This window comes from Rana temporaria, chromosome 4 (assembly GCF_905171775.1).
Source record: "Rana temporaria chromosome 4, aRanTem1.1, whole genome shotgun sequence".
Taxonomy (NCBI): domain Eukaryota; kingdom Metazoa; phylum Chordata; class Amphibia; order Anura; family Ranidae; genus Rana; species Rana temporaria.
The window spans coordinates 379,606,898-379,620,211 of NC_053492.1; the positions used below are offsets into that span (position 1 = coordinate 379,606,898).

The 13,314-nt window shown below is 43.1% G+C and overlaps 1 protein-coding gene across 2 annotated transcripts in view; it reads right to left on the bottom strand.

Annotated features, from left to right (window-relative positions):
- ACSS1 (acyl-CoA synthetase short chain family member 1) overlaps nucleotides 1-13,314 on the bottom strand; it is a 218,870-nt gene that overhangs the window by 73,848 nt on the left and 131,708 nt on the right. The window lies entirely within an intron of this gene.

Below are 13,314 nucleotides of genomic sequence, written 5' to 3' on the forward strand. Positions count from 1 at the left end.
CATTGAGTGAATCAAGCTTGCCTTTTTGTTACACTAAGTCACAGATTTTTATTTAGCAGCATTACAACCTTGGGCACGGTGCAGATCAGCCATTGGCATCCTAACAACTAGGGATGCAACGATTCCATTTTTTTTTTTTTTTTTTTACAGTAAAACGATTCCATTTTTATAATAGCTAGTACAATTCCCGATACTTTTGTTAGTACTTGCCAATACCAAATACCGATACCTGCTGGCAACTGTTTTGTTTACTCTTCAGCTGTCAGCAATGGTACAAAGCATTAAAAAGGTATTTACAAATGATAGATATATATCTATAGATATAGATATATAGGCCCGGATTCACGTAACACTTACGCCGACGTATCTCGAGATACGCTGCGTAAGTGTAAATGTGCGCCGTCGTATCTAGGCGCCGTGCTCATAGAACTAGATACGCCTGAAAATAGGCTTCCTCCGACCGACGTAAGTTTCCTACGCCGTCGTATCTTGGGCGCATATTTATGCTGACCGCAAGGGGCGCTCCCATTGATTTACGACTCGAATATGCAAATCAGGGAGAAATACGCCGATTCACGAACGTACTTGCGCCCGGCGCATTAAAATACGCGGTTTACGTAAGTCGTACGTCCGACGTAAAGTTAAGCCTCATAAAGCATGTGTAAGTCATGCAAAGGTATGGACCAGGGAACAGCCGTCGTATTTTACGTCGTTTACGTAGTAGTACATGAATAGGGCTGGGCGTAGGTTATGTCCACGTCGTAGGCATTGAGCCGTCGTATCTTAGGGAGTATATTCAACGTGATTCTGAGCATGCGCACTGGAATACGTCCACGAGACTGCGCATGCGCCGTTCGTTCTGCCTATCATTTGCATGGGGTCACGCTTCATCTAAATGGATCACGCCCACTTCCACCTACTTTGAATTAGGCCGGCTTACGTCTACAAATTTACGTTACGCCGGCGTAACGTTGGGAGCAAGTGCTTTGTGAATACTGTGCTTGCCTCTCTGTTACGTCAGCGTAGCGCATATGAGATGCGCTACGCCGGCAGAAATATGCGCCGATGTATGTGAATCCGCCCCATAATCTATATCTATAGATATATATTGTGCTTTTTTCAATGTAAAATGTGTATATATGTTAAATGTGTAAAAATATTAACAAAGCCAACAAAAACAAAAAAGGTTTTATTAATAGTTTACTTTATAAAATAGAAGTGAACAAAAAAATAAATCAGCAGGAAACTAATAATTAAATGGATAAGGAGAATTGGGAGGTAATTAGGGGTAAATAGAGTAAATTAAGGGTTAATAATGGGTTAACCAGAGGAACATTTAATAAAAAAAAAAAAAAAAAAAAAAAAACAACCTTTTTTGTAGGGCTGTTACTGATCAAAATGTTTGTGTTCGATTAATCGATTTTTTTTAATCGATTAATCAACTAATTTCGATTAATTATAACGCACATACAGATCCAACTACTTTTAGCTGATCTCCTCCTTGCAGGCTGATTCCCAGTGCAGCTACCAACCACTGGAAAAATGGATAGCAGGATACAAAAAACACACAAAGGAAGAACTCGATGAAATAGCATTAAAACTTTTATAGTCTTCAAGTAGGTAACAAAATAAATATTGCACTGGAGATAAAATCGATGTAGCTACATAAACTGTAAAAATGGTGCGAGTAATACCAAAACGGTAGTAAAAGCAGTCATAAAAACATGTAGCTAAGTATGATACTGGTAAAAAAATGTGTACAACGATACCACTGCTGAATCCAGATGAGGAGAGGTTAACATCAGGCCGTCGGCATGTAGATGTGCCGTGAAGGGAACTATCACAACTCCCAGTGGATGGCTGTAGAATCCCAGGTTGATAGAGGGAAGTGATAGAGGGAAGTGTAACAGCCCTTGCGTGTGGCAGATAGTAAGGTCCTGCCGGCATGTAGATATGAAGGCACAGCAAGGAGCCCTTCAGATGAACACGGCAAGCCCCGCCGGTGTCCGTGACATCACCGGATCTCCGACGGAACTCCCTGAAGGCCCGGAAGCTGGCGGAGAGGTGAGTACCAATCAAAAGAATTTTGATCAATCAAAAAAATTAAAGATTAATCAATGAATTAATAGTTAATTTCCACAGCCCTACTTTTTTGTACTTGACAGGTTGCTTTAAATTGACTTCATCTGCAGATGGAATTTCAATCTCTTTGATCTGTAGATGAATAAACAGTAGGATACAAAATAAAGCAATGTTTATTTTTATCCTTCTGTTTAAGCAGCTGAGTAATGTTGTTGATAAACATTGCCCAGTTGGTTTTCTTTTTTTTACTTCTGTTTTCAGTTGTCAAAGGGGAACCCCACTAACAGCTGAATGAGTCATCAGTTGTTAGGGAAATGGCGGCCCGCTCCTTAACTACTTCCCGACCACGCACCGCCGTTCTACGTCGGCAAGGTGGCTGTCCTAGGCGAGAGCACGTAGTATAACGTCCTCTCTTCTAGCCGCCACTAGGGGGCGCGTGCGCGCCGCCCGCTCGCCCCCGACTCCCGTGCGTGTGCCCGGCGGGCTCGATCGCCGCCGGGCACCCGCGATTGCTTGTTACAGAGCGGGGACCGGGAGCTGTGTGTGTAAACACACAGCTCTCGGTCCTGTCAGCGGGGGAAATGCTGATCTTCTGTTCATACAATGTATGAACAGAGGATCAGTGTTTCCCCTAGTGAGGCCACCCCCCCCCACAGTAAGATAACACCCAGGGAACATACTTAACCCCTTCCCCGCCCCCTAGTGTTAACCCCTTCACTGCCAGTGGCATTTTTATAGTAATCCAATGCATTTTTATAGCACTGATCGCTATAAAAATGCCAATGGTCCCAAAAATGTGTCAAAAGTGTCCGAAGTGTCCGCCATAATGTCTCAGTACCGAAAAAAAATCGCTGATCGCCGCCATTACTAGTAAAAAAATATATTAATAAAAATGCCATAAAAATACCCCCTATTTAGTAAACGCTATAACATTTGCGCAAACCAATCAATAAATGCTCATTGCGATTTTTTTTTACGAAAAATAGGTAGAAGAATATGTATCGGCCTAAACTGAGGAAAAAAAATGTTTTTTTATATATTTTTGGCGGATATTTATTGCAGCAAAAAGTAAAAAATATTCATTTTTTTTCAAAATTGTCGCTCTATTTTTGTTTATAGCGCAAAAAATAAAAAACGCAGAGGTGATCAAATACCACAAAAATAAAGCTCTATTTGTGGGAAAAAAAGGACGCCAATTTTGTTTGGGAGCCACGTCGCACGACCGCGCAATTGTCAGTTAAAGCGGCGCAGTCCCGAATCGCAAAAAGTACTCTGGTCTTTGGGCAGCAATATGGTCCGGGGGGTAAGTGGTTAAAGCGGGGTGTAACGGAACTATGTATTCTGCCTGGACATCTATAATAATCCTACAGTGGGACATTACTGACAGTTCATTGCAGAAGATACTGGACACATTACAAGTGGGTTATTTTGTCCTGACTAGGTCAATAGGACAATGACCCTTCAATGCTTAGCTCAGGCTATTGAAATGCTAAGTGGAGCCGGCCTGTGAAATACCTTGTTATTGTGTTCTGCAGGTTAATAGTTGTTGTCAGAGACGGGACGTCTCTAAGAGATAATTACCTCCACTAAATGACTTTTAGAATGTGATTGAAGTTCATTGTATGTGTGGGGAATTGCAGATGAGACGCCTAGCCACCTCGTCAGGCTAAATGATAGATAATTGGCTCATGTTAATTATTCTGATGGCAAGGGGGTGGGATGTTCCAAATTCTGTATAAAAGTGTGCTGTGTACTTGAAAATAAAGAGTCCTACTTGACCCTTCAAAACGTAGCCCTGTCTCGTTCTTGAAAGGGCATTCGATGGGATTATGATTCTGCTCATTTTACAGCTGAACCTGACTCTCTCTGGATCTCGTGGATGGGGATATACCGGCGGTACTTGCATATCGCAACTTGCCAGGGAAAAGGACGTCTCCAATGGCTGATACCCTCTCACTACCTGGGTAGCCGTTACATTGGTTGGCAGCGGTGGGATGGTCCTTTTATCCAAAGAGCAAGTTCTGAATGGAGTCTCACTACGCCAGGCTGAAAAGATCCACACTAAAAGATTTATTGGAGAGTCGTGGTAGGAGTGCCAGTAACAGACCACGGAGGGAGCTGATAGCTGACCTGCTGGAGCTGGACGAAATGGATGAATCCATGGAAGGAACGGAGCCCCTTGCACCGGTCAGCGAAGAAGATGTAATTACTGGGATTGTACAGCGGAGATTATCCTTGTATCCAGAAACGTCCGTGGAACTAATAAACCAGCTGTTCCGGGAAGCGAGGGAGGAGATACAAACTAAGAGGGGACAAGAGCTGGAACTGGTAAGAGCTAGACAGCCCATTACACATGCAGTTCCTCCCCCCCACCCGCTGCTACAGGAAAGAAAATACCGTTCACTGCATTTAAAGCTTTTGTAGAAAGTGAGGAGGAAATAGATGGATATTTGGCTGATTTTGAGAGGCAGTGCTCACTACACCAGGTACCACCAGACCAATGGGTCACTATTTTGTCTGGGAAATTGTCGGGCAAAGCCAATGAAGCCTTTCGGGCTCTTGCTCCAGAGGATATTTTACAATATCAGCAAGTTAAAAAGGCGCTGCTAACCCGATACGCCGTAACTCCAGAAGCCTACCGCCGTTGCTTCCGGGAGTCCAAGAAGAAGGCTGTGGACTCCCACATGGAATGGGCCAACCAGTTACAAAGGGTGGCATCCCTTTGGGTCCAAGGGTGCAAGGCCAACACCGGGGAGGAAGTATTGCAGCTGTTCCTAATGGAACATTTCTTCTAAGACCTGGCCGCAGACATACAAGACTGGATACGAGATCGCCGTCCCGCTAACTTAAACGAGGCGGCTCGGCTAGCAGATAAGTAGGCGGAAACAAGGAAAGTAAGCCAGGGTACTACATGGCTGGCTCATAAGGTATAACCGCGTACTCCAACCGTCCCCCCACGCCCAGAGTTTCGGGCTCCAGTCCCACCAGGACCACCACGTCCTCAGGAGCCTAACAACTACCCCCGGGATTCGTCTAGGGTGACGTGCCATCACTGCAGCAACACGGGACATATTGCTCATTATTGCCCTTTGAGAGCTACAAATAACAACTGGAGACGCACAACACCCAACACAGAGGTCACTCCATCACGTCCCTCTGCGGCCCACTGCCTGGAGACCGAGGGGGGCCCGGAGGAATGTCTGGGAATTTTGTATGAGGCAGACCCAATACAAGCTGCCTCTCCAGATAACCGTCAGCATCACCGTCAGGAGGTACGGGTGAATGGACAAGTAGCACAAGGCCTAAGAGATACCGGGACTACTATCACTTTGATTCAAAAACATCTGGTAAAGCCAGAGAACGTGTCCACTCGCACAGTTGCCGTCCGGGTCGCAGGGGGTGCTGTATTTTGCGTACCCACCACCCAGGTGCACTTAGACTGGGGAGCCGGGTCAGGAAAGACCACAGTTGGTATCATGGACAACCTACCTGCCGAGGTTGTGCTGGGCAACGACATTGGCCCTCTGACTTCGGCTTATTTACCTACACCTGCTGCTGCTTGTCCCGTGACCACCCGCGTTGCTGGAACCAACTCGCTTGCTGCTGAGACCCGGGTAAGACTACCTTCCCTAACATGTACTGTAGATCCGGCACAATATCACAGTCTAAAATGGGAATGTGACAAGTTGGCCAGTGAGAAATCAGAGATGCAACGACACTACGTCATGTATTATGAGATGTCCCGTGGCTTAAACATTGAAATGCACAAACAGGTGGAAATTGTCAAAAGATTAAATGGGATTTGCATCCAGGTGGTGCCTTATCTGTCCCAAGAGCATCAGCAACAGGTTTTGGGAGCCATTGAGAGAGCAAAGCAAGTGACTGTTCCAGAACTGAATTCCATTATTCACCTTCACCCTCAGCTACCGACCTGGTAAGCCAATGGGAATGCCGACGGACTGTCCAGGCAAACTGAACTTTTACCCTAACAGCAGACCGGACATCCCCAAGTTGACCCGAAAAGGATCAATCCAGGTCTGCCGGAGTGTTCCACAAAAGGGGAGCAGTGTAACGGAACTATGTATTCTGCCTGGACATCTATAATAATCCTACAGTGGGACATTACTGACAGTTCATTGCAGAAGATACTGGACACATTACAAGATGGTTATTTTGTCCTGACTAGGTCAATAGGACAATGACCCTTGTGCTCAGGCTATTGAAATGCTAAGTGGAGCCGGCTTGTGAAATACCTTGTTATTGTGTTCTGCAGGTTAATAGTTGTTGTCAGAGATGGGACGTCTCTGTCAGGAACGTTACTTACCGAGGCCGAGATGCCAAGGGCGGCTCACCTTTGCGACTCGATGCGATCCACCCGCTGGGGTTTGAGACAGAAGGAAGGACGCACCAAGAGGCACCGGGTCCAGTGGCAGGAGGGAATCCAAGGTGGACCGGGAACTGGATAGCCGAAGCTCACTGGAGGCTGTTCAGAAGCACACAGGAGATAGTCCAAACAGAAGGTGCTCAAACAGGAACAAGACTGAAGAATAATCCAGAGAACAAGCCAAGGTCAGGGGTTGGAGCAGGTAGGGTATCCAAAGTTCAAAGCCAAGGTCAGAGGTAGAGAAGTCAGACAGTCCAAAGTTCAAGCCGGGGTCACAGGGTTGAGGAGAGCAGCAATCCAGAGAGCAAGCCAAGGGTCAGGTAAACAGGATATCCACAGATAAGGTTTCCAGCAGCAAACACTCCAAACACTGACAACGAACCAGCAATTTGCAAGGAGGAAGGGGCTGGCTTAAATAGGCCGCTCAGGCCACTGATTGGTCCAAAGTAGCACAGGTTCAGAACCAGGCTCCAACGGACAGCAAGAAGAATAACACTGAGCAGTGGCTCAGAGGCAAAGACCTGGACCAGCAATGGAGAGGTCCTGGGTTCGATTCCACCCAGAGTCAACTGGGGAATGTGACCGTGAAAGGTTAGTGCCCTGACAGTCTCTAGGAGATAATTACCTCCACTAAATGACTTTTAGAATGTGATTGAAGTTCATTGTATGTGTGGGGAATTGCAGACGAGACGCCTAGCCACCTCGTCAGGCTAAATGATAGATAATTGGCTCATGTTAATTATTCTGATGGCAAGGGGGTGGGATGTTCCAAATTCTGTATAAAAGTGTGCTGTGTACTTGAAAATAAAGAGTCCTACTTGACCCTTCAAAACGTATCCCTGTCTCGTTCTTGAAAGGGCATTCAATGGGATTATGATTCTGCTAATTTTACAGCTGACCCTGACTCTCTCTCTCTCTGGATCTCATGGATGGGGATATACCGGCGGTACTTGCATATCGCAACTTGCCAGGGAAAAGGACGTCTCCAACGGCTGATGCCCTCTAACTACCTGGGTAGCCGTTACACGGGGGTTCTGCGGGAATCCGTTTGTTTTTTTCAGATGATTCTCCCGCTGTTACCTTTGCAAATCGGGTACTCGCCTGTCCTAGTATTGCAGCAGCCAGCATTTTCTTTTACCCGCAAAAGATATTTTATAAAATTCATAGATGGACGTTTCCATCTTGACTGTGGGCACTCTATAGCCCACCAGGATTTCCTTCCGGGATACGGTGAATGCTGACGTCCCAGCATTCACCGCTCTATCCCGCGCATTTGCAGTGTTGACGGCGAGCATCGTCGTCAACACTACACAGTTGCCATCACAACGGCCGGCGTACTGAGAAGGTCACGCCCCATTGGGATTACACTACAACGCATCTCCTGGGAGTCTCGACACATCACTCCCAGGAGACATCGCGCTCAGTCGGGGAATTGTAAAGGCACGCCCACTCCCGTGGGGAAAGGATCCCGGAAACACAAAATGCTGCCGAATCAAGGTAAGCAATCAGATAAAAAAAAAAAGAACGATGGATTATACATACAGGATGGCTAGTGGTATGAATAAGACAAAGTTGACATTTAGGGTGAATAATAACCTGTAATTGTCTGCTTTTTGGTAAAATTTTAGCTGTCAGTGGGGGAATCCCGCTGACAGTTGAAAGAGCGAACTTGAAAGTATCAGTTTCAGTTATTGGAGCATTTGCACATATACCAATACTCATGGAAATGCTTAGTATTGGCACTGATACCGGTATCAGTGCAAGCCTATTAACAGTCAATTAAATAATCAGTAGATAAGGATGATTTTGGGCGCCTGAACAGCATCCTTGTTTGCCCCTCTTCTGCCTCTTTCTGTCTGCACTGGGATCACATTAGCAGAGAGAGGGGGAGAAACTGAGGGACTACCAGTTTGTAATGGTGGAGGAATAAATTACCTCTATTGTTGGGTGCCCTATGTGTGTGGATGCTGCTGCAATATGTATTTTTTACATTTAGAATTGAGTGCTTCAAGATTGTGCAACATTTTAAAGGGTGCTCTGATCGAAAAGGAAATTGAGAAACACTGGTTTAGGGTTTAGTGCTATTAATTGTACAGCAGGTCTTCTTTCTCTAAACAATGTCCGATGCAGTGGTGGCCAAGAAAAAACTATTTATAACAAAGGTGGATGCTAACCCAAGGCAACGCATTCTGTAGGAAACAGGATTCTCTTTCATAAAGGTAACAACATATTGACATTTTTCATATGCTACAGGAACAAGAACACATGTATAATGTTTAGTGAAAGCACAGGTATATTTGCATTTATCCTCCTGTGTTATCCTTTTGATTGTATACAAAAAGAAACGCAGCAGATGATATGGAGGTTGATGATACTTCTAAAGTCACTTTAGCTGAAGAAATGTGCATCTTACACAATATATTGTTAAATTGTACCAAAATTTCAAGCGGAGGTCCACCTAAAAAAAAAAAAAAAAAAATATTAAAAGCCAGCAGCTTCAAATATTGCAGCTGCTGACTTTTAATAAATGGACAGTTACCTGTCAAGGGAGCCCCGCGATGTCGGCAGCCGAAGCCGAGCAATCGCTCGTCTCTCGGCTGCCCCGCCGCCATCCTTGTGAGGGAATTAGGAAGTGAAGCGTTGCGGCTTCACTGCCTGGTTCCCTACTGCGCATGCGCAAGTTGCCCGACACGTCCTCACTAGTCCCCGCTGTGTTCTGGGACCTGTGTGTTTCCCAGAAGACAGCGGGGGGAGGGGAAGGGGGAGTCTATTCCAGTAAGTGGGTGCAAATACCCGTATTATACAGGTATCTGCACCCCCTGAAAGGTGCCAAATGTGATATTTGGGTTTCCGAAAAGCAGAGGTTCACTTTTTGTGTGGACCTCCGCTTTAAATGATTCTTAGAGTGGTCCAGTAACAGCACAAGAGAAATTTGGGAATAATGGCCTGCCAAGGGCACCAAAATCCTATTGATATAGTCATAATTTGAAAGAAAGAAAGATGGACATTTAAGGTGCAACACAATACAACAATATTTATAAAAATATAAATGTATATTTTTATATACATATATTGTTGTATTGTGTTGGCACCTTAAGTGGCGATTCACACTACAGCGACATGAAAGTTGGCACGACTTTGCGAGGCAACTTGAGGCAACTTCTAGGCAACTTCAAGGCATCTTCAAGTCGCCTCCAGGACAGACAACTTTGCCAGTGGCCAATCAAACAATAATCAGCTCTGTGGGAGGGAGGGGTTTGCCTGAGAAAACAATTTTCTCTTCCTGTAAAGTTGCTTCAGTTAAGACACTGATCCGACTTTGGAGGCGACTTCCATTGAAATCACTGGGTACAAGTCGCCTTGAAGTAGTACAGGAACCTTTTCTGAAGTCGGAGCGACTTCAGTAGTGTGCATTAAGACGGCTCTCATTCACTTTAATGTAATTTCTCATGTTGCGCGACTTGGGGCGACAGTCGGATCCCAAGTCGCGGTAGTGTGAACAGGCACTTAAAGTCCATCTTTCTTTATTTCAAATGTTGACCCTGTCAGCACAAGGTCATACCTGTAATAAATTAAATAATAATTATCTTCCTGGTGGCCCGGAAACACTGACTGCTGCATATAGTCCACTCTTCCGGGCGTGTGGAATATCTTCTCCCCACTGCATGATGTGGTTCCTCTAGCTAGCTTGTATGTCACTTGTATGGCATACGAACAAGCAGGAAGACCCATTGTGTGCAGTGGGGGAAACAGGTATTTGACCCATCCAGCTGGTGTAATAACTGCAGCAGTCGGCAAGCAGTGGAGAAGGAACAAATGGTGGACCGGAAATGTAACTATAAATGATCCTTTCACTACGGGTATTTAATTCTTTAAAGTGATTCTATGCTGACAGGATCACCTTTAGGAAAACTTTGTTCCTGATACAGTAGTCCAAACCAGTTATAATTAGAAGAACACATGGGTCTTATCACCATTTGTGGTATGTTTGTATGTTAGTTTTATTCATTGTTTTGTGAATGCAGTGCAGCTGTACCAAGGTCTACTAAGTCAAACATATTTGGCAATGAGAGCATTGAACAGAGAATGAATAGAGACAAATAGCAGTCTATTTGGTGTGTTCTCCTTTTTTAAACATCACTGCATGCATTGAAGGCTGCATTCATCATAGCGTTCAGTAAATTCATGTTTTGCTTTGAAAGCTGAACTGTTTTCTCAAAGTGTTTAACTCAACACTGATTAAGCAAAGACATACCTAGGCGAAAAATAAACACCTACTAAAACGTACAAACATTAATGAACTGAATGAACACTTATAAACTAAAGTACAAACTGGGTGAAATTGAGCTTTTGTTTATTTTTTCTTTGAATTCCTCTGCATATGATCGGATATTTGAAGTGCACATATAGCTGAATTTTACTTCACCTTGATTTTACCTCCAACCCCTCCTGATTCCCATGGGATGGTCATGATTTTTACCTCCATCCTGTAGTCCCATATACTATAAACGTGCCTCACATCATCAACCTGGCTGCATTGCCAAACTGATTAAGCAGAAGGAGGCAGCTTTCCCTACAACTCTGCCACAAGTGGAGCCTCCAGGCAGTCGTCATAAAGTCTACTTGACTGAAAGCAGCCCATTCCAAAGGAGAAGAATTGTCAAGAATAGAATTTTATATTTATATACATATATATAAGAGAAAAAGTTCAGTCTAAAAAAAATGACATATATCATACAAAAAACATTTTTAGATATTAAATATACATGAAAAATCAAAAAAATATATATATTGAAAAAAATAAAATTAAAAAAAATATAATAAAAACCAAAAGGAAAAACAATTAATATAAACCCAAATATTAAATACTATCACTCCTAATGGACTAAACACTGATTTGGATTTATATCTATTTATATGATTTATAATTTTTTGATTGATTAATATTTGGGTTTATATTATTTTTTTTCCTTTTGTTTTTATTTTTTTAAATTTAATTTTTTCAATATATATTTTTTTTATTTTTCATGTATATTTAATATCTAAAAATGTTTTTTGTATGATATATGTCATTTTTTTTTGACTGACACTGGGATTGCTCCTGGATAATTTTGAGGCTGTGGCCAGCTGGATTAACCCTTTTTTGTATCTATGGTGTGAAATACTTGAAATTACCTTGTGTGAATTTGATCTGATTAGTAAGCAATTAACCATGTAAATGATTCCATATGTGATGTAATGTGTGAAGTGTTTAAAATCACATGACTTTGATGAAATTGTTAGATATGTTCTGTCCTTTACGAGAAGATTTGAAAAATAAAACGATTTTAAGTGCAGCAAATCTTGAACTTTTTCTCTTATATATATGGTCGGTGGGAAGACCTGTTTGCTGGCACTCGTTATATACCGTGTGCAGTTCTCCTCCATTGCCTTGTGTGTATATATATATATATATATATATATATATATATATATATATATATATATAGCAAAAGTCTAGGGCAGGTGTGATTTTTTATTTTTTTTGTAAATTAAGAAAGCTTTGAGAAATGAAAGTGTTAATAGTTAATTGTTATCAATAAACAAAATGGAAAGTAAATGAACAGAAAATAAATCCATATCAAATCAATATTTGGTGTGACAAGCTTTCCCTAAAAACAGCACCAAATCTTCTAGGTACACTTGAACACAGTTTTTGAAGCAACTCTGCAGGTACATTGTTCTAAACATCTTGGGAAACTGACCACAGATCTCATGTGGATATAGCTGCCTCAAATCCTTATGTCTCTTCATCTAATACCAGACAGGCTTGATGATTTTGAGATTAGGGCTTTGTGAGGGCCAAACCATCACGTCCAGGAATACTTGTTTTACTTTACGCTGAAAATAGTAGTTAATTACATTGTTTGGAAATGTTGTCCTGCTGCAGAATAAATATGGGGCCAATCACACTTCTCCCTGATGATATGGTATGATGTATGAGTGTCTGCCTGTATTTCTTAGCATTGAGGACACCATCAATCCAAACCAAATCTCCAACTCCGTTTGCAGAAATGCAGCCCCACATTTACAAGGAACCTCCACCATGCTTCACTATTGCCTGCAGACACTCAATATTGTACCGCTTTCCAGCATTTCAGTGAACAAACTGCCTCCTGCTACAGTCAAACATTTCAAATTTTGACTCATCAGTCCAGAGCACCTGCTGCACCCCAGTTCCTATGTTTTTGTGCATAGTTCAGTTGCTTATACTGTATTTGTCACCATGTTGGAGGTATGGCTTTTTGGCCTCAATTCTCCCATGAAGACCACTTCTGGCCAGACTTCTCTGAACAGTAGATGGGTGTACCTTGGTCCCCACTGGTTTCTGACAGTTCTTTACTGGTGGCACTGCTGGACATCTTCCAATGTCCAAGGGAAGTAAGCATGATGTGTCTATCATCTGCTGCATTAAGTTTCTTTGACCAACCACTACGTTCATGGTCCCCAATGTTGCCTGTTACTTTGTGGTTCTTCAAAAGAGCTTGAACAGCAGATCTTGAAACTCCAGTCTGCGTTAAAATCTTTGCCTGGGAGAGACCTTGCTGATGCAGTATAACTACCTTGTGTCTTGTTACTGTGCTTAGTCTTGCCATGGTTTATGACCTGTGACATGAAACTGTCTTCCTCAACATCACCTTAGTAGCAGAGTTTCCTGTTCCTCACCCAGTTTTAAGCCTCCTACGCAGCGGTTTCTGTTTCAACTAACGACCGTGTTTCAACCTACATATGAAATTGATGCAAAACTCCAACCAAAATACTGTGCTTGTGATACAAAAAAACATAAACTATGACTCACCTGTTGATGA